Here is a 20,813-nt window from a genome sequence, read left to right as displayed (position 1 = left end):
TATATAAATCCTATTTTAACTATAAATTTGCACATAATTATAGAAAAAGACTATATTCGTATCTCCTTCCTAAAGCCAATCAACCCTTACCTTCTACTTCCTAAAAATAGTTCGCATTACTTAATTAAGTTCTCAAACAACTTGAGACTCCTCTCTACTCAAATCCTATGAAAAGACAAGATCTTGAATTTTTGTAAGTGACAACACACGATCTTGTGCCTACCTCTTCCTAGCATAAATATTACCAATACATGACCATTTCTTGATATGCCATTTAAACATATTGCAATTTCTTACTTCTATCATATGCTCAGATGGTAGGCCTCCACCTCAAAACCACGAAGCCATGAAATGAAGCCACATTGGTTGGAATTTAAAAGGAGGATTCTTAGGAAGTACAACTTGAGTAGCATAAAACTTAATAGGCCAATTATCTAAACCCCTCCAATCAAGAACTTCAAAAATCAGATAATGTACCCAATTTTGCTATATTACTAATCTCTGACTACTATTTCTGATCTCCCTATCCTCTGATATCAATATTCCTATTTACTCACTATTTCCATGTCATTTTTATTCACATTCATTTTTTATAATTTATTCATAACTTCAATCACTGTTTTGCATGTATATTCACCAGTATCTTTCTCTTTGATGTCACTATTTTTTGCATTACAGTAGCGCTATTTGGATGGATATCTACTTACTATTTCCTTACATTGTTTGATCACTATTTTTTCTCTTATACATATATTATTGCTGCTTTTATATGGAACACACATTGTTTCTACCCTTGGCCACCTCATTGCTCTTTGTTGTCTGATGGCCATCATAATATTCTTACTGTGTTTGTAGGTCTACTTTGTGTAACCAAGAGCATCATTTCATACAATCACAGATATTGTATCTTCACCAAAAGTGTTGTACCATTATTAACAGAAAATGGTCTTTGACATTAGTGCTTGGACCCCTTAGACAAGACAATAAATTGATGATCATTATATGGTGAATATCCTTCAAATAAAAGCTGTGAATGAATTCAAGGATAGTGAATCACCTTGCAAACACTCTAAATACCTTTAACAAAAAGGTGAAATTATCTCTCTTTCTGCCCCTCATCATATGATTCATGCTCTCTAATATTTATCATAGTTTTGATTTTCTTCTTCACTGAAATTAATTGTGATCATGTTGTTTTAATATCATTAAATCTACTCATATCATTGTTGATAGCTCTTTTGTAACCTTTGATGATGATGCTCCTCTAGACAATGGTAAATGTACATCTTGTCATGTCCTATCATCTCTGAGTTTCTATAATAGTCCATCTCACTGTCTCATCATCACTGTTATGGATTCCATTTGATGACATACCTGTTTTGTTATTTTCAACATTTACCATTGTTCTTGATCTGTGCTCACTAAACATACATATAAAAGTGTGTCAACATTTCTTCATCACTGTCCTTTAATGTCATATTTCTTTATCACTATCCTTTAACATTGTTCCTAGATAACAGTGACTGATTTTGATGACTTCTGATTGATCTCTACTCAAGATATCTCCAATTCCTTCTCACTATTTTTAGTCTATTGCAGCACTTGTCTTTGTCTTTGAATGAGCACCATTTATTGACTTGGCTCTTGTCCATTAATTTTCTTTTTACTATCTTAATTGCATAATTCTTGACTGCTACTATCCTTTAATTTGTTGATCACTATTTTGCACTAGAATTCTCATTCTTTGGGCTTTCCTTTTAGATTTCAGTATTTGTCTTTTCAACAACAATGTTCTTGTCTTATTTTATGTAATGCTTTGCTCTTAGACAAACTTGTATCTTTGTCTCTAAGACACATGCCTTTTTTTTATCTCTTTCTTATTGCTATAATATTCATGAGACCTTATGCTTTGTTGAACATCCTTTTGACTGAGTTGTCATGACCATCACTTTTTTTTCAAAATTCTATAGTGGTAAATATCATTTAGGACCTAATATTCATGTAAAATCCCTCTGAGTCACAATATTTTCCATGGATGTCTAGATCAACCTAATCATCCTACATTTGATGTAAGGTGCCATTCTTACCCAACTACCAATAGTAAGTTTACCAAAATCATAAAGATTTGCTTTGCAAGAAATGAAGCCTAGATAGATATTCATTTATATAATGAAAGTTAATAAAAATGGAAAACTGTTATAAGAAATCCTATATATGAAACATTTGTGTAAAAATGTGTTTCATCTGCTTCGTATCTTCTCTAACAGCTATTGCATTCTTTCGATGTTTTCATCAATGCCCTTGATATTGTATTCATTTCTTAGTTTCTTTCCTTGTGTCACGACTCTTCATAATGCTGCTCCTAACTGCTCTTATCATCTTCAAGATCTTTGTAATATAAAAGACCTTGCTTGTCATAGAAGTGACATCTATTGAGCATCACTATCTTTTATTGATATCTCACTGTCTAAGAGATGTGTACTATCTTAAAGCACTATTGATATCATTGTTACATTGAATATCACTGTTCCATTGAATATCACTGTTATCTGTCACATTTTTTTCATTCTGAACATCAACACCAGAATGTACCCCTTGAGACTTGGGTTCTTTAGAAGCAGAAGCATTAACATCAGCTCCACAATTAGCAACCCTTCTTCTTGCTACTTCACAATATCATCACTCCGAGACAGGATCTCAATTGATGATTGAACTATGGTTGGAGATTCCTACTTTTCCACCGAGTGCATCTCAACCTCTTCAGTTATATCTTGTTGCACGGGAGTTTCAAAATTTTCAAGTCTTTTTTCACTAGAATCAACCTTACCTAACTGGCATCCATCTTCCTCAAGTGGTTCATTCATTTCCTTTGGTTTTTCTGAAGACTCTAGTTTCTCTACTTCACCATGTTCCTCAATAGCACTTGGACGAATGGTTGGCATATCATCGGCTACAGAATTTGAGGCCTCTTCAATCATGGCTCTCTCATCTAATTGAGCCTTAGAAGAAATCTCACCAAGTGATGAAGCACATACCTGTGACAGACCATTCAATATCATTCTTTAGAAAAAGCATAACCTTAATTTACATTGAAATTAACTGTAATAAAATTAGAACAAAAGTGAATATAACAGATTTGAGAGCATTTAGCATCCCCAGATTTTCATAACAAAAAATGAATTGTCTCTTAACATATAAACATAACTCTCCTGTACTAAACGATAATTGTGTGGTTTATTTTATTTAATAAGTATAATTATGGAGAGGCAAAATTGATAAAATTTTCTGGGAAAATTTTGCTAAAAGTCTTAGATGATACTCATCAATGGCAAGTTAAAGCAATGTAAAGCTCTTCTTTTCCTGCAACACATATAACATCAATGTAAACTTATCTTGAAACTTCTTCTTTTCCTGTAACACATATAATAGAAATTATAAGTGCTTGCAAGGTATATACTTATGAATAAATATTACATCCTGATTTAAATGTATGAAAACAATTTTCATTCCTTTTGAGCTTCATTCATCTCAAGGTGCAATTCACAAACTCAAGAATAGTGGCTTTTGTTCTTTAGGATACCTTTAGGGGAAGAGTATGTGAATGCCCCCTCGTGTCTGGAGTCTAGTTTAGAGGAGATGGCTATTTACACTGCTAAGGTTTGTTGAATCTAATTCTGAATAGCATTGCTTTCTATTGTATCATCACAGAAATGAAAGCAAATGATTTAAGAGTTAAAAGAACAAAATCAATTTTTTGAAAAGGATTTAGAAAATTTCAAGCAAATACTATTGCTAATGATTAATTGCTGCTCTATTTTGGTATTTGATGATTGTCCATGCTTAAACATTTAATGTCATTATGGTTATATAAATGGATTCTTTGCCTTAGAACACTATCATCTTCAAAATCTCATATGAAATCTATATGACCATTTCATTTCATCAATATACCCTATGGATGTCCCTATCTAACTTTATATTTTTTAATTGCATATAATAACTAATTTATGTGCTTTTTCATGACTATGTTTGACTCATATAATTGTGATCTCTCTAGCACTATGATGTCATTTAATATGTCTTGCTAAAGCTTGTAAATTTTGTTCCTTTTTCCATGTCATGTAATATGTTTTTCCTTGTAGCTTATATGTTTTGAAATTGATGTTAGGCCTTGTAGCTTGTATAATTTGATTGCTGGAGAGCTTCTACAGCTAAGCAAGAAGGCTGTTGCACAAGTTATAGCTGCGTGCTTGGGTATGAAAATTGTATATTTTTTAATCTAATGTATATTTTAACTAGACTTGTAGCTTATATGTTTTAAAATTGCTGTTAGGCCTTGTAGTTTGTATAATTTGATTGCTGGAGAGCTTCTACAGCTAAGCAAGAAGGCCATTGCACGAATTATAGCTACGCGCTCGGGTATGAAAATTGTATATTTTAATTAGACTTTTAGCTTATATGTTTTGAAATTGCTTTTAGTGGCTTAATGTTGTAAGGTCTCTTGAAATAAAACCTTTAGGCAGTTGGTCAAAGTTTTACAAATAATCTTATCCACAAATTTGCCTAGAGCAATTGATTGAATGTTATAAAAGGTGATTGGGTTAAATGTCTTAGGAATAAAGTCAAAGAAAGTATTTTTAAAATATTAGAGTATTTAGCTAGGTCTAAGAAGATTTGTGTACTTTCAAAAAAATTTCTTAGTTTGTGAAAGTTGTAGACCGAAGTTTTTATAGCCCGATTTTTGCTTCCTGCAAAGAACGATCATGTCAGATAATATACGTGAAGAACAAAACAGGGAGACAATCGCTAGATTGTGGTCTAACTTGAAAAGAAAAGGTGATGGAAAATGTTATTGTCCTTGCAAAACTTGTAAGGGCTTAAACTGTAGAAGACTACTAATCAAAATAGTTAAGAGACATTGTAGGGAGAATGGTCACATTGAAAGGGGGGCATGACTATCATCCATTGGTAAGTCATTCATTATATCATTTTAACAATTTGTATACATATGAAATCACTTGATGATGAGTTGATGATCATGGTTTATTTATGTTAATCAATTTTATATAGGTTGATCTCCCCAAGGAAGTGCATGATATGAACCACAACAATCCGAAGAATATGGTTTTCGAATTGGAGGAACATGGAGGTGCAAATATCCAAGGTGAAGATAATGATCCCATGGAAGATGATGATCATGCACTAGAAAACACAATTGAAGATGATGGTATAAATACATTGATCCATGACACATTTAGTCCAAGCGTATCTGATCATGATTATGATGATAGCCTCAATGTACCTCTACTTGAGAAGGCATACAAGCCCCTATACAAAGACTCCCAAATAACTCTTCTCTTTGCTGTATTGTTGTTGTTGAACTTGAAGGTTATGAATGGTTTATCCAACATAATAATGTCACGTATGTTAAGGTATGTCATATATGTCTTTATAGTTAAGAAAGGGTGAATAATGTACCACTAATATTGTTTATATTAACAACTTATATTTTTTGTTGTAGATTGATAGGCGAGTTTTTGTTACCATCATCAAATATTCTACCTCGCTCATATCGAGAATTATCTGCTGTTATGAAAGATATTGGAATGGAGTATCAAGCAATACATGCTTGTCCCAATGATCATATTATATATTATAAAAAACATGAATTTGCAACACAATGCCCTGTATGTCATATGAGTAGATATCGAAAAAATCAACTAACAAAAAAGGTGCCTCAAAAGGTTCTTCGTTACATCCCAATTATTCCACGAATGCGACAATTATTCAGGTGTAGTAGCTTGGCTTAATTTATGGATTATCATGCACGAAATAGAAGTCGAGATGACATTATTCGAATCCCTGCGGATGGTTTGAAATTTATGCACATAGAGGAAAAGTGGCAACACTTCAAAGAAGAACCTCATAATCTTAGGCTTTCAGTGGCAGCGGACAGTGTCAATCCATTTGGAGAGATGAGATATGTTTACTCAGTGTGACCTGCTTTTGTTATTAACAATAACATTCCTTTGTGGATGTCAATAAAGAGGGAGCACATTATGTTGGCAATGATTGTTCCAGGTATCTTATCATTTGATAGTTATTAATTTACATGTACTTACAAATCTTGCAGTAAAATGGTTACAATAATTATGTAATGTTATTGTTCATTCAAGTAGGTAAATATCAAGTTAAAGATATGAATGTATATATTGAGCCTCTTATCGACGAGTTGGTGAAGTTATGGAATGGTGTCACTATGTATGATGTGTCTAGACCAATAGGACAAAGACAATTTCAATTCCATGTAATACTTGCATGGACAATACATGATGCCCCAGGGCTAACACATTTTTGTGGTATGTTATAGTGAGTTCCAGTTGGACACGATAATTCTAATTATAAAAATCAACATATTTAATAATCCAATTATATCATTATCTTGTAGGTCTTCAAACAAAGGGAAAATTTGCATGTTCAATTTGTGGTCCAAAGGTGAAATCTCGTCATTCAAAAAGTTTAGGAAAGTAGGTGTTTGATGAGTGTAGACACTTCCTCCACAGGATCATAAGTATCAAAGTACAGAAAAACATCTTTTCAATGGGAAAGAAGAGACTACATCAAAGCCACGAAGAATGACACCTCGCCTATGGAAGTTGGAATATAATAGAATTAATCATCGAGGTAATGTCATTCCACCTAATGGTTTATGTTTGTAATTTATATATTTCTATTGTGATTTTTGTTTACTAATTGTGTAATTGATGATCGTGAAGGTCGTCAAGGCAGTACTGACAACCTTCCAAAGGGACTAAAAAGCTATCCCAAACAATTTAGTAGGTTTCCCTACTACAAGAACTTAAAAATTGTGCATTTGTTTGATTCTATGCATATTGAAAAGAATATAACAGAGACATTTTGAAAAATATTGGATGGAAGGTGTGACAAAGAAAAAATTGTCAAAATTTGTAATGACATTCATGAATCGAATCATGCATTGAAGAATTTCATTCACTCAAATAGCAATAGAGATTAGATTAATATAAGTGCCCTTCCTTTGTTATTAACAGAGCAACAAAGTGATGCCATAAAAGAAGTCATACGAAAAATTTGATTTCCCACAGGATTTGCTGCGAACATAAACAATCTCATATAAAAAAAAGTGAATTTGGGTCAGGGCTCAAAATGCATGATTGGCATACTTTCATCAAGGTAAGTTATGTTCTTCTGTATTTACAATATATTCATAAAGTATGTGTACTGTTCATTATGTTATGTTAGAAAACAATGAAATGATTGGTTTATAATTACTGCAGTACATCCTTCCTCTATCTCTCCCAGAGCCATTCAACAATAACATCAAACAAGTGATATACGATCTTGGAAAATACATGAGGTAAGCAGTAATATCTATCCAATTTGTTGTATATATTTATTATATTTGTGATTTGTTTTTCTTGCTATGTAATCTATTGTATATTATTTTGTAAAGTCTCATATCTATATATTTTTTGTGACTTGAATCTCTTAATGTAGGTGGTTGTCATCTAAAGAAATCCATAAAGAAGATATAAACTATTGGAAGAGAAGAATTCCTCATTTACTGTGTGAAATGCAAAAGTGTCTACCTCCAACTTTTTTCAATGCATAGGAACACTACCTCATACACCTAGTTGAGGAGATTGAATTGTGTTGACCTGTACACACTAGGTCAATGGGGAAGGTTGAGAGGCACTTGAAATCTTTGAAGGCTTTGGTTCGACAAAGAGCACATCCTGAGGGTTCTATGGTAGAGGGATATATAGTATATGAGACTATGGTGTACATTACTTAATTTCTTCCTAAGTTTGCATCAAATATCCGTGTAGATCACATTTGGGATCTTGAGCCTTTTAAAAAATTAGAAGGGGAGTACTTGATGGGGAAAGGTACATTGAGGAAAGTGAGAGGTAATAAATTATAAGATGTTATTATAATAAATTATTTCTTAATCTTCAAAATATATTGGTTGTAAGTTGTCTATTTTTTTTTGTACAGGTGCTCGAGAGTGGGATACACTACATTTGTATATTGCAAACAATCTTGATTGGATGACATTATGGATTGAATGATGTCAACATTCTGGTCAGACATTAACATGGGAAGATGTATCTTCATTGGCTAAAGAAGCTCATCGTAATGGAGATTCCAATGTTATGCAAAGGGAAATAGATTTAGCACGTGGTTTAAGAGATTTCCAAGTACGTACAAATTTATTAATCACCCGTATGTTTATCAACTCATGATAGAATAATTTTGACATGTTTCACATATTATTGCAGGTTAAACACCACAAGGCTATGTTCTGTAATGGTCAGAAATTTCACGTCAAAGTGTTGGATGACACGAAGAAAACTTGTGATTTAGGAATAACTGCAGTCTTTCAAGTGACTAATATTTCATCTAGAAATGACTTACATCCTTGAGAATCTGAAAATCGATACTATGGCATTTTGGATGACATACTTGAGTGTGACTTTAGTTCCTTCAAATTAGTACTCTTCATTGACAAATGGTATAGGCTACGACTTAATCCAAATGATCCTGATAGAACTATTATTGAACATGATAATGGATTTACAATAGTTAATACAAGGTCATTTGAGCCAGTTGGGGATGAGCCCTATGTTCTTCCAAGCCAATGTGAGCAGGTATTTTACTCAGAGGTTCCACATAAACCAGGTTGGTCATTTCTTGTTAGACATGAACCGAGAGGAAGGCCAATAAAGTATAATGTGATGGTAGAAGAAGATACCGAAGAAGTAGAAGATGATGTAGATACTGCTACTGATGATGATGATGTTGATGTTGATGACGATGATGTTGATGATGACGATGACGACAACGATGATGATGATGGCGAGGATGATGATGATGATGATGATGATGATGATGCTGGCGAGGAGGAGGATGATGATAATGATGATGATGATGAAATTTAGAGGTATGCCATCAATCCTTAATCTATTTAATATTCATTTCTTGATAGAAATATATTTTTCTTATATGGTTACATAGTTTATTCATTATCTATTTAAAAGCTACAAGTTTCAACTAGAAATAGAATACTACTAATCTAAATTAATTAAATAAAACTATTTAAAACACATATTGATGCATGAATGTATTGAGCTTTATTTTCTTTTAGGTCAAAAGCATTTGTAAGTGTTTAGTTTAGAAAAGGGAATTCATTAAATATCTATAAAAGGGAGTTGTACCTAGAATAAAATTCATAGGGAAAACATAATATAAGTGCTTAGCTCTTCACTATGCCTACTTCCCTAGTAGACTTATAATGTGAGCTTGATTTAAGTGTTATATTGTGTACCTTTTAATGTTTTTAATTTTTATGTGATGCTTATGATGGATGTGATTATGATTATGATGTGATTATGCTCATGATAATTGAATTACATTTGCAAGAAACTAAACCCCTTTCAAGAGCATCCCGCATAGTCTCATGGATCGATAGGTATAAGTCAATACTCCTTATAGATAGTCTATTTAATACACTTATCAATAGTAAGATTGATGTCTTCTAAGATCTCTCCCATTTCTAGGTACTAGCGAATAGGTATTTGTCAGAAGTGTCTTCCTCGAGTGAGGGAAATATAGGAATAGAAGAGGAAAGTGAGACATGTAGTTTATCTAGAATAGGGAGATTAACTAGAGGTCAAAGGACTAGAAGGAAATTCAATAAACGCATGAAATTTTTCCTTGGTCAAGGGGGATCATGTTCTTATGACGATGAGACGAAAGGCGACATCGAGGTGCCCTTGAGGTACCAACATCTACAGAAACATTAGGTACCCAAGGAACTTCCTCCAATAAACACTAATTTTTGTGTTAATGAGAGGATATATCGCATAGCAGCATCATCATTACATGGTTTGGGCCTATTTTCTATGGATGACATAAAGGTGTCTTACAACAAAGTTTTTGAATTGACAGAGTATGTTGGACCATGTTATGATTACAAAAGTTGGATGCATATTAAAGAAAGTATGTATAGGTATGCCCTCTCAGAAAATTATATACAACAACAAGACAATAATCAAAGTAAAAGTGTGGCTATATATATTGATGGAAGGCCAAAAGCAACATGGAATATTGTGGGTTTTATAAATAGTACACAACTCGGGTCAACTATAAAGCAACCTAATTGCATATTTGAGGCATGCGAGGGAAATTGTGTATTCATCTGTGCGATAAAATCAATATGTGCAAGGAAAGAGCTTCTTATTGATTACAATTTGAACCACATAGATACAAACAAGGCTACTATCATGGGGGTGGTACATACTATTAAACCAACTTCTAATCAATGACTCCAACATACCATTTAGTCAATAAATTTTTGGCTAACATTTTTATACTTGATCTTTGACACAGGGGCACAATATGGAGCAACCGCCCAGAGGGGATGCTGGCAATGTTCCTGGCTCATCTACACATGAGCAGGTAAAACTCATTGTAATTGTGCAAACTAGATAGAAGCAAAATTTTATTTTTTTAATGTTATTTTCTTCATTGTTTTGGAGCAATTTTGATAATACTAATACTATTGTTGTCACAGAGGGCCAGTGGTCAAAGGGAGGGAAAGGAACCTGCAGTCCCTCAGTAGCCCACCCCTGAGGAGGACCTTTTTTATATTGATTTAGCAGAGACCAATGACCCGATCGGTTCAATTAAAAAGTTGCTAAAGAAAATTGGCAAAGAAATTATACGTTTGGCAACCATTAAGCCTACTACTCAGGAAATAAAAGATAGGGCATCTGAATTGTTGAACACCTTTGAAACCTTAAAAGTAAGTATTCATGAAATTTTTAATTATAACAAGAGTTCAATAATGGTTTTTATGTTATGCTCTTTTATGGCATTAATTAAAATATGGATACGTTGTCTTTATAGAGTTTTTTGCATGATTTCTAGCCCCATTCCCATGATGAGGGTGCTGCAGGTGGTTCAGGTAGATCGCATGTTCCATTCCCCACTTGTGTTTTCCATTAAATATATATAGGAATTATCATAATCATTGACAATACATGCTCGAACAATCCTTTTTTTAATGCTCTAACAATCTTGTCCATGCTAGTCCACGCATTCTATATTTATGCATGCTCTAACAATTTTATTCTTCAGCTTTAGATCTTATGACGATGTTGCCTCCATCCAGGACAACCACAAATCTCTTTCCGACTGCTGAGTCAACAACACACAGCTTACAGGCATCGACTGTTGCACCATCTACTGGTACACAAATCCCTCTTTTTCTCTCTTTTGTTATGTGTTTAAGTGTTATATGTTTATACTTCGTGACAAAGACAAGTATGAAAATTATGAAACTTTTTGCAATAGGAGCTGCAGCATCATTTCCTGGATGTTCCTATGTTCTTAGTATGGGAACGGTGAAGGATGTCATATTGATCGTTAGCGACGATGAAGGCATTCCATTAAAAGTAGCCAAAGTTCCAAGTACTTTAAAGTTATTATTCTATAGTGATATAATAGTAATTTAGTTTTTTATCACTCTTCATCGACTAATGATCCCATGATTTTTTTTGTAGGGAATGATGTTTTTGGAAAAAACTTGGTGATGAGTGTTTACAAATATTCAGGCCCACTGTGCGTACCTGGTGGAACATCATATCCTAACTAAAACCCAAAACCACTATTTTGATTTCATATCATTGCTAGAATAGTTTTCCTTTTCATCCATTTCTTGAACTATATTAAAGGTAGCTTCACTTCATTTATGAGTTTAACATGTTTTTTTTTACTTAAAAGGTGGAATAACCAAGACAAAAAGTTGAAGGATGATCTTATAGAGAGCATGACCCAACTCTTTGGACCTTGTGCATTTGAGAGAAACAAGCTCCTTGAAAAAGCTGGTTTATGTTTGAAGTATATTAGGGACCAATACAGAAAAAATTTATGGGATAACCCTAGGTACGAGTGTTCGCCCTATGTTCCTGAGGCTGAGTGGTAGGCTCTGATTTTGGATGGAAAGTATAAAGCTGACAAGAAAAATGCAATTACACCAGTAGAGAGTACACCAAGGTATGTGATACTGTTGAGAATGTAGTTATGTACTAATTAACCTCTATATTTATACTATCTAACATATTTCAAACTTTTCATAGATTGTCTGACACATCAAAGGCAACAAAGCCAAGACTAGAAAAGCACGGGACACACAAGCTCGGCTCTGGTGGTTTTTTGAAACTTCAAGCACGAGTTGTAAGTATTAGTAAATGAAAAATTGTATCAAATTTTTTATATATTGTGATGGGAAATGCTAGGATAGACTAGCTTGTCTATGCTCCTGATCCTCAACTTTTGCAACTTTTGTATTTCCTTTTGATATTTTAACTACCCTCCATTGGTTGATGAAACAATGCAAGTAAAATTCACCATACCACGCAAAAATGAAGGGCTCAGAGTTCAAGAGATGCCTCACAGAAGAGGATAAGAGAATTGGCTTCCAACAAGGCTATAGAGCTGTGGCTGAATGACTATGAGCTGAAATCAGTGTGGAAGGTTCTAATAATGATGCATCTGAGCCACAGGTAAATAAGATAAATGAAATTTATTTCAAATTGACTACTTTACCAATTAGTCTATTTGATGTTAAGTTCCAATATAAAGTGAGTATATCTGTTTTAAGCAAGCAATGATAACAATGTGTAGGATGTTGGAATGCAACCTGACAATCCTTCTACACAATCTGTGAATGCTGAACATTCACATGATGTGCATCCCAGTGGTGGAGGTATACATTTGATATTAAATTTTTTATATGTAATTGTAATTGGTGTTTGGATTAACGTAACATTTTATATAGCAGCTGTAGAGGATTGAGGGATTGATGTTCATGAGCTTGTTGACATTGAGTCCAGACAAAATGATGTGGTCAGATCAGGTAAAGAGCACCACAGTTATGTTATTTAAAATAATTAAATACTTGTAACAATTATAATAAATTATTTTTAATTTAACTCTTTTATTTGTTATTGCAGAGGACCCCCCTTTGCAACAGCATAGGAATTTGAGATCATCAAGAATAGAGAAAAGAACAACTGATGAGGGGGGAATTGATGATGACACTGATGCTCCTCTTAGAGCTTACATAGAAAAAAGAAATAGAAAGAAAAAAAAGAAATGATTGGCATCTACATACCTTAATTGATAATGACTAAATTTTATGTCTCAATGAATTTAATTATGTGCTAATGAATGTTCATGAATTATGTGTTAATGCAAAATATTGATGAATGTTGCATGTTTACGAATCTGATGTGTTAATGAATGTTATCATGTGATATTGATTGAATGTTACATTTTATTAATGGTTGAATGAATGAATGAATGTTAGATGTTAACGAGGAATGTAGAGTGATGTTAGGGGGAGGGGGGTGGGGCCAAATGAGCTTCCACCTTCACGTGGTTGGCCCTATTTAGTAGAGAATATTAAACTATTCTCAAAACAAAGTGAAGCTCAATAAGATACTAAATATTTCTCTATTTTGTCCTATGTTTAGACTGTTGTCCTATGCATCTCAAGCTTCATGCTTTGAACTGTCATGAAGTTCTAAACTTGTAGCTTTTTTATTGCATCCTTGGATCTTAGCACTATCTTGGGACTGTGTTATCACCACTGATATGATTATCATAATTAACTAGGGAAACCCTTGATCAGAATTGTCTTGGGACTATGTTATCTGAATATGCCATTGCTTCGAAGAGGTTATTTTAAGCAAAGGGAATTAGGATTTGATCATATTAGTGATGCTAACACAACACAACACACACTCCGGCCCCAAGAAAAATGCTTTTTACTTGGAGCTATGATTGGTGAGGCCACAAATGGGGGACCTCATCCACAATTAACAAAGTTAAGGCTCAACCCTGAGAGAAAATTGGCACAAGCCTACAATGACGATGGCCTAGTGGCTGTTTGAACCTTGTTGGCCCCTACATCATCACCACCACCACTTAACCAACATACTTAGTGGTGAACCTCACTTTTGATATTACTAAGCAGTAAAGGAGGTATCACTGTTAATACTTGTCAATTTATTGTCCATATTTTACTGATCCTTCATTTGAATCCATGTATGGTGCAGGGGCACCCAAGAAAAAATGAACCTACAGGGTACACCAAGAGCTATGTAGGAGATAATGAAGGTACAAGGGAAATCACTACCTAATGGAGACCTATTGAGTTATTTGATGATGAATCATGGCTATTAAATCCATTAAATGTAATAAATTTCACAAAGTTGACAAAATGTAAGGTATTGCCAAGAATAGGCAAATTGGCACAAATAGGGAGTCAATATGATGTAAGGGGTCATTTGAAGTCCTAGGGTGTCCTAGGAAGAGTTATGGGTGGATGGTAGTGTTTACATGATGTAATAGGCTATTAAAGCCCCTAAATAATGTAAAATGCACTCAAAGTGCAAGATCTTGTAAAATTGCCAACATTGGCAACATAAGCCAACTTAGGCTTGAATGGGGTTAGTTAAGGTTATAGGTGTGTGAAGAGTGTTTTAAAAGGTATTTTAGAGTCATTTAGGAATGAAATTATAGTTGTCATAAGTCTTTAGCCGAGAAAAGGTCACAAAAGATAATCGAAGGTAATGATGATAAAAAAGTTATAAAAATTGTCTATTTGTTATCATAAGACAGTTAGAAGAGCAGTTGGCATTCAAGGGGGCTTTAGTTCAGTTTTATGAGTTAGTTAGATGGGAAAACATTTAGAAAAGAAATGTCTTTATAAGACACAAGGGAAGAAGTTGAAGAGAGGTGTATGTAACAAGAAAATAAATAAATCAAAGAAATCTGCTATTCACGGTCACAGTGATGGTTTCCTAATTGCAAGATTCAACTTGGTAATCCAATAGAGTTCTTTATATTCAACATTTATTGTTGTTGCTCCTTGAAAATATTGTCATGATTTGTTAACTCTTGGCAAGGAATTTGTAAGTTATTTAAAAAAAAAAAACTATCTTTGAAATCTTTGCTGTCACAGGGAACATGACTGATTGTCACAGTTTTGTAGTCATTAATGGAGACAAGCCTCTCCCACTTTCTGTGAATGGACTATAACTTGTGGGAGAGGCACTTAAGTGTATGAATATGTTGTTTTTATGATTTTAATGTAGGAAGATGCAGGTGACAGTGAACAAACAAAAGAACAATAGTGTGACTGTTGTACCAAACAGTGAAGGTGCATTTGTAAGTTACCACATGGTGAATATGAGAAAATGGAGGTTGGAATTGATAAATGTGTGTTGAAAACATTTTAGGGAGTATGTTTAAAGGTATTTGAGCCAATAGAAAGGTTTTATGAGTTGATTCAGGGTCTTTTCTAGGAAGCCCTAGGCTAGAAACCCTTAAAGGCAAGGTTTGATGAAAAGGTGTCTAGAAATGCATGGAGGGTCAAAAAAATTGTGTAATCCTATCATTTATTAGATGCCTTAAGACTATTTCAAGGTTTGGAGAGTTGGGTGTGTGTGCAAATCATAGTTGCTTTGTTAGGCAAGGGCTAATTAGGCTTAATTGTTGTAGTGATAGCCATAGAAAGGTGCAATAGTCACAGTTTGAGAAACTGATATTTGCAAGGTTTGAAGAAAACTATAAAGGGTATTTGAAAAGGTGACTAAGTCACTAGGTTTTTTGGGGAGTTAGAGAGAAAAGTGCAATTTGCTGCAGGACAAGGCTACTAGACAGGCCTAGAAGGGCTAAAGTAGGAAATGGTGAAAGATGGGTTGTTGGAAGTTGGTGAAGAGTTGAAGCATGGTAGATAGGCCATGATAAGATGGTCTAAGGTGTTAGGGTCAGTGAGAGATGCCGAAGTTGGATTTTGGTATGATGGAGGTGCTACATACACTAGGTGACCTAGAAGGAAATTGATACAATAAGAGATTGTGGTAACGAGGTAGGGAGTGAATTCGTGGGTATGGTGTGTGGAAGAGATCTACTAAGTCAGGGACTTCTTATTGATCCTTGATTTGAACTCTAGTTCCTTGAGTGGATTCCAAGACGTTGTTGAATCCTCGAGTTGAATAGGGTTCCTTAAGGGGATATTAGAAGGCTTTGCATCAATGTAACTTCCAGTCCTTGATTTGAAGATTCTTTAGTTAGTTTGTGTCCACTTTCTTTAAAACTAGTAATAAAACCATTTTTAGAGGAATACAATTCTTACATGGATCTATTGATAAGAACTCTTTTAAAACTGTGGAAAGAACACAAGAAACTATAGTTTCTGTTGACTCATCTGTGCTATGTGCATCATGAAGTTAAAAATTGCAATGTTGTACAAAGAAGCTTCTCAGATATGGAATATTTACATAGAGGTATGCAAATAACTTAAAAGTTAAAGACATTTAGGTGGCCAATGTCACATAAATTACATTGTCTCGTATGAATATATTCATTAAAATGTACCGCCCTCTCTTATATCTTGTCTCTTATAAGGCTGAATTGGCCATGTGTGAGGATGGTTTCAACATATGTTTTTGACAAGTTTTTTGATGGAATTAGATGGATAGGGTGATCCCACGTTACAAAATCTAGTACTCTATGACAATGGGGTGACTTACATGTTCATTCAGCATAACAATATCTACCTTATGGCAGCATCAATATAGAACTCTAATGCAGCTAGCTTACTATTATTTTTACATCGAGTTGTGGATGTAAGTTCAACAATCTACACTTCTCATTCACAATTTATTTATTGTCCGAGGCTCTATTTTCAATTATTAAATGGAACATTACATTTAGGGAACTTACTGAACTTGTAGAGCCAAGGATTCTAGTGTATGCATATAATTCTTTTATTTTTAGCTATTGCATGCATATTTAGGTGTTATTACAGTAATCAAGAGTTGTTAATGTTCCTCTTTGTTTTCTGATATGATTAGTGTGTTGCAATAACTGATTCACATGTCAACTCTAGGTTCAGTTTTGGATTGTCATGTGTGTTATTTTTGCAGGTATTCAAGCACTATTTTGAAGAGCTAGAAGAAGAGTCTTTGAGAGACAATTTTGTTGTTGTTGTGAGTGTAGACATCTATTTTTAATCTGAGCCATAGAGGGTCGAGGGTTCAGAATTCCTTGTAATGAACTATTTGAGAATATTTTATCATGAACTTAAAATTTAAAATATGTGTATATCATTTCACCACTTTTATTTCCATTGTGTAGTATGAACTACTAGATGAAATAATGGATTTCGGGTACCCTCAATCTACAGAGGCAAAGATTCTTAGTGGATTCATCAAAATGGATGATTATAGGATGGAAGTCACTCATCGACCTCCAATGGCTGTTACAAATGCAGTTTCCTAGCGAAGTGAAGGAATACAATACAAAAAAAATGAGGTTCAAGGCTAATCCAGATTTAACTTTGTGCTTTGCTTGAATATGACAATTGATATTTAACTAATTTTGTGCTTTTAATTTGTTATTAAAGGTCTTTTTGGATGTAGTAGAAAGTGTAAATATTCTTGTGAGTAGCAATGGGCAAATAGTGTGATCTGATGTAGTTGGAGCGCTGAAGATGAGAGCGTACTTGAGGTAGTTTTTTCCTACCCCATGCATAATCTTATTATTGAGTTCTTTTAGAAATAAAACTAATAGACTATAGAGAGGAAACATGGAACTATTTCCCATAATCTCTGCTAAGTTGAAACACTGTAAACTCTAGCTAGGTTCATGGAGAACATTATAATGTTACTGCACACCTATTTTCTTAAATATGTACCCTACTTGTGGAATGCCTTGAAATAGGACAAACCCCATTTTCTAAGCTGAACAGCCCATGTATGCTTATACACAGCTAAATTAATAGACATATATTATGAGAATGGGATTGGCGCATGAGAGTTCAGATAATAAACATCTTGTGTTTATTTTTACGTGGTAGAATTATGAATTATCATCAGACAAAGAATCTACAAATTGTCCAACTTTTATAAGTACAAATATTATGTTCATATTCATTGTTAAATTTAATAAATAACAATTTTTTGGTCACGAGACAACCAACTTCATTGCTGGATACTTGCATTTCAACAGATTACATGCTTCAGCGAGAATAAAACAAATATAGAAGAATAATGAACTGTGGTGGATGATTGAACAGAGTCCAATTTCTTGGAGAGTTTAGAGTGACAGATTAAAATTCAAATTATAATGACCAAATGTTGAAGTTTAGATTATGCTGCACTGGGTCCCATACCCAGACCAAGTCCAATTCGTAGAGTTTGTAGGCCTTCCCCGGGTCTGTAATAGATGTATCTAGAATAATTTGGTCAGGACACCCGTGCCCTTGCCATATCAAGGCTGAAGCTGGATCCCCACAACCGATCTTGGAAATAAAACAGTATGAAAAATTACAAAAAAAGAATAAAATACTGATATGTATATATCTTTAGACGTTTTATATAATTATTGAGTGTTGGAAGTAGTTTGACCACTAATGATTTCTTTGCTTTATACATATGCCATAAATATTAAACCTTTATAACTTTTTATTTAATATTTGGCATTGAATTATTGATTGTGTTTCATGGTTAATTTAGCTTGTTTTGTGCAAAATGTGGCTATTTCTAATTTTTATTTGTTTATAATGTACTTTTAGCATGACTGCTGAAATGTTACATAGCTAGCTATTAATGACAAGTGTATTTTGATTCACTTTTTTTCAGTGGAATGCCAGAATGCAAACTTGGACTCAATGACAGGGTGCTACTAGAAGCTCAAGGCAAAGCGTCAAAGGTTAAAGCTATTGATTTGGATGACATCAAGTTTCATCAGTATGCAATCAAGCTCATTTTCTTATTCAATTCCTTAAACTATCAATTTTATCTTATATTAAAGTGCTTCCAAATTCCTTTGATGTTGTACTTGGTCTTTTTTTTCCCTTGAAAAGGCATATGTTAATTTCTATTTCTTCTGTCAGGTGTGTTTGTCTTGCTCGTTTTGAAAATGATAGAACTATATCCTTCATACCTCATGATGGAATTTTTGATCTTATGAACTATAGAATTAGCACACACGTTTTTTCATATATTCAAGAGAATGCAGTTGTTGTCAAATCTTTGAAGTTATGTTATGAAGGATATCCTTCTAAAGTAGGTTTCATATCATATGTTTTTATTACTTTGCAGGTAAAGCCATTAATATGGGTTGAAGCTCAAGTAGAAAAGCATTCAAGAAGCTGGGTAGAATATTTGGTGAGAGCATGCAACCAATACAAAGATCACAATTTTCAAATTATCTCTTTGGCTTATGTATGTCTATTTTAGATCTGATTTATCTACTGTTTAGATAGATCTTTCTAACATGTTAGCTTCAGGGAATGGTTTAAGTATGACTGATATTTCTGTGTATTTGCTAATTTTTCTCATGGTTTTCTTTAACTTTGCAGTACAACAACAAATGTTGAAATTGAATAGCCAGTACCAGTTGATGCATCTACACCTCATGTATGCACATCAATGGGTACTTTTGCATACTCCCCAGAGAGGGATGCTTTGCTTTGAAAAATAAAATCATTTCTTGGTGGAAAGGTATCTTACAACTTTCATTGGTTTTCTTGTTCAGAGATGGTTAATAGTACCATGGTTTTGGACCTTGATGTTTTAGTTTCTTGATTGACTTATGATGTGGGTTTTGATTCATGGATACATATTGAGGGCTGACTTTAGCCTTTCTAGCATAACTGCTGAAGAAATAACCCTAGAAAAGTGAGTGCCTATTTGTGTCAAATTTGAGATACCATATTTTATTGTATCAGGAATTCAGGTCATTTCTTAACTTTAGTTTACAAATGTAGATTATTTCTTTTGCGAGTATCATTAGCTCATTACCATGATTTATAACTTATCTGAAATTTGAGTCGTTTCAGGTCATTTTGGATTGACTCCATAAAAGTCATCACTGTGTTGGACCCTTTTGTGTGTTCACTTCTATATTTCTGATGAGAACAAGTGCATTGCTTGTATTTATATTGGCCTCAGTGAAAATCATTATGCTTTTTAAATATTTAGCTCCACAATTAAATTGATGCATTGAATAAATGGTTGAGAATTTACATTTTGTTCATTTAGATTTAGGCTGCTACTTTATAACAACTTTCTTTTTTTGCAATTCTTTACTGTAGGTCAGGTATCTGAAAATCATTGAAAAGAGTGGATATCAAGCATTGCCATGGGTGAGGTACATTACAATGGCAGGTGAATATGAACTAAGAATGATCTAGACTAGTGATAACTGAGAAATGTTGTAAACAAGAGAGAATGTGGTATTTGATCATTCTGATGGCTTATTAAGTTGTTTTCAGTTTCTAAATGAAGGATCAACCATAAGGATGTTATTTGACTATCCACCTAATAGTTGTGTCTTGTTAAAAACCCATCACAAATTTGGTTTTGCTATGTTCATCATTCTTTCTTTTATATATTCTGATTGCTTTCAACTGTAGTTTCTCGATCTCACCTAATTTACTCTCTAAGGGAAAAAAAATCTTTGGATTGAACTTTTCTTCAGCACTGGGTGGGAGGATATAGAGATTAGTTACAGTCGATTGTTTTAGCCATTGATCATCAGAATTGAGGTCAACCAATAACCTTCTCTCCCCTTTCTCTAAATATATGTATTGTGATATCATATTATGATCTGAACAACTGCTTAAAAGATAACACATTCTAATTATTTCATGTAGGCAGAGAAAGTGTACAATCAGGCTATTTATTTTAAGA

The 20,813-nt window shown here is 33.7% G+C and overlaps 1 pseudogene; it reads left to right on the top strand.

The window, feature by feature from the left end:
• The window catches only part of LOC149556729 (AP-1 complex subunit mu-2-like), a 43,951-nt pseudogene extending 23,637 nt beyond the window's left edge, over window positions 1-20,314 (top strand).
• The last annotated feature ends 499 nt before the right edge of the window (window positions 20,315-20,813 follow it).

Source organism: Cupressus sempervirens, chromosome 5 (assembly GCF_028749045.1).
Source record: "Cupressus sempervirens isolate cs-2001-9-10 chromosome 5, ASM2874904v1, whole genome shotgun sequence".
Taxonomy (NCBI): domain Eukaryota; kingdom Viridiplantae; phylum Streptophyta; class Pinopsida; order Cupressales; family Cupressaceae; genus Cupressus; species Cupressus sempervirens.
This window is presented reverse-complemented; position numbering and strand designations above follow the sequence as displayed.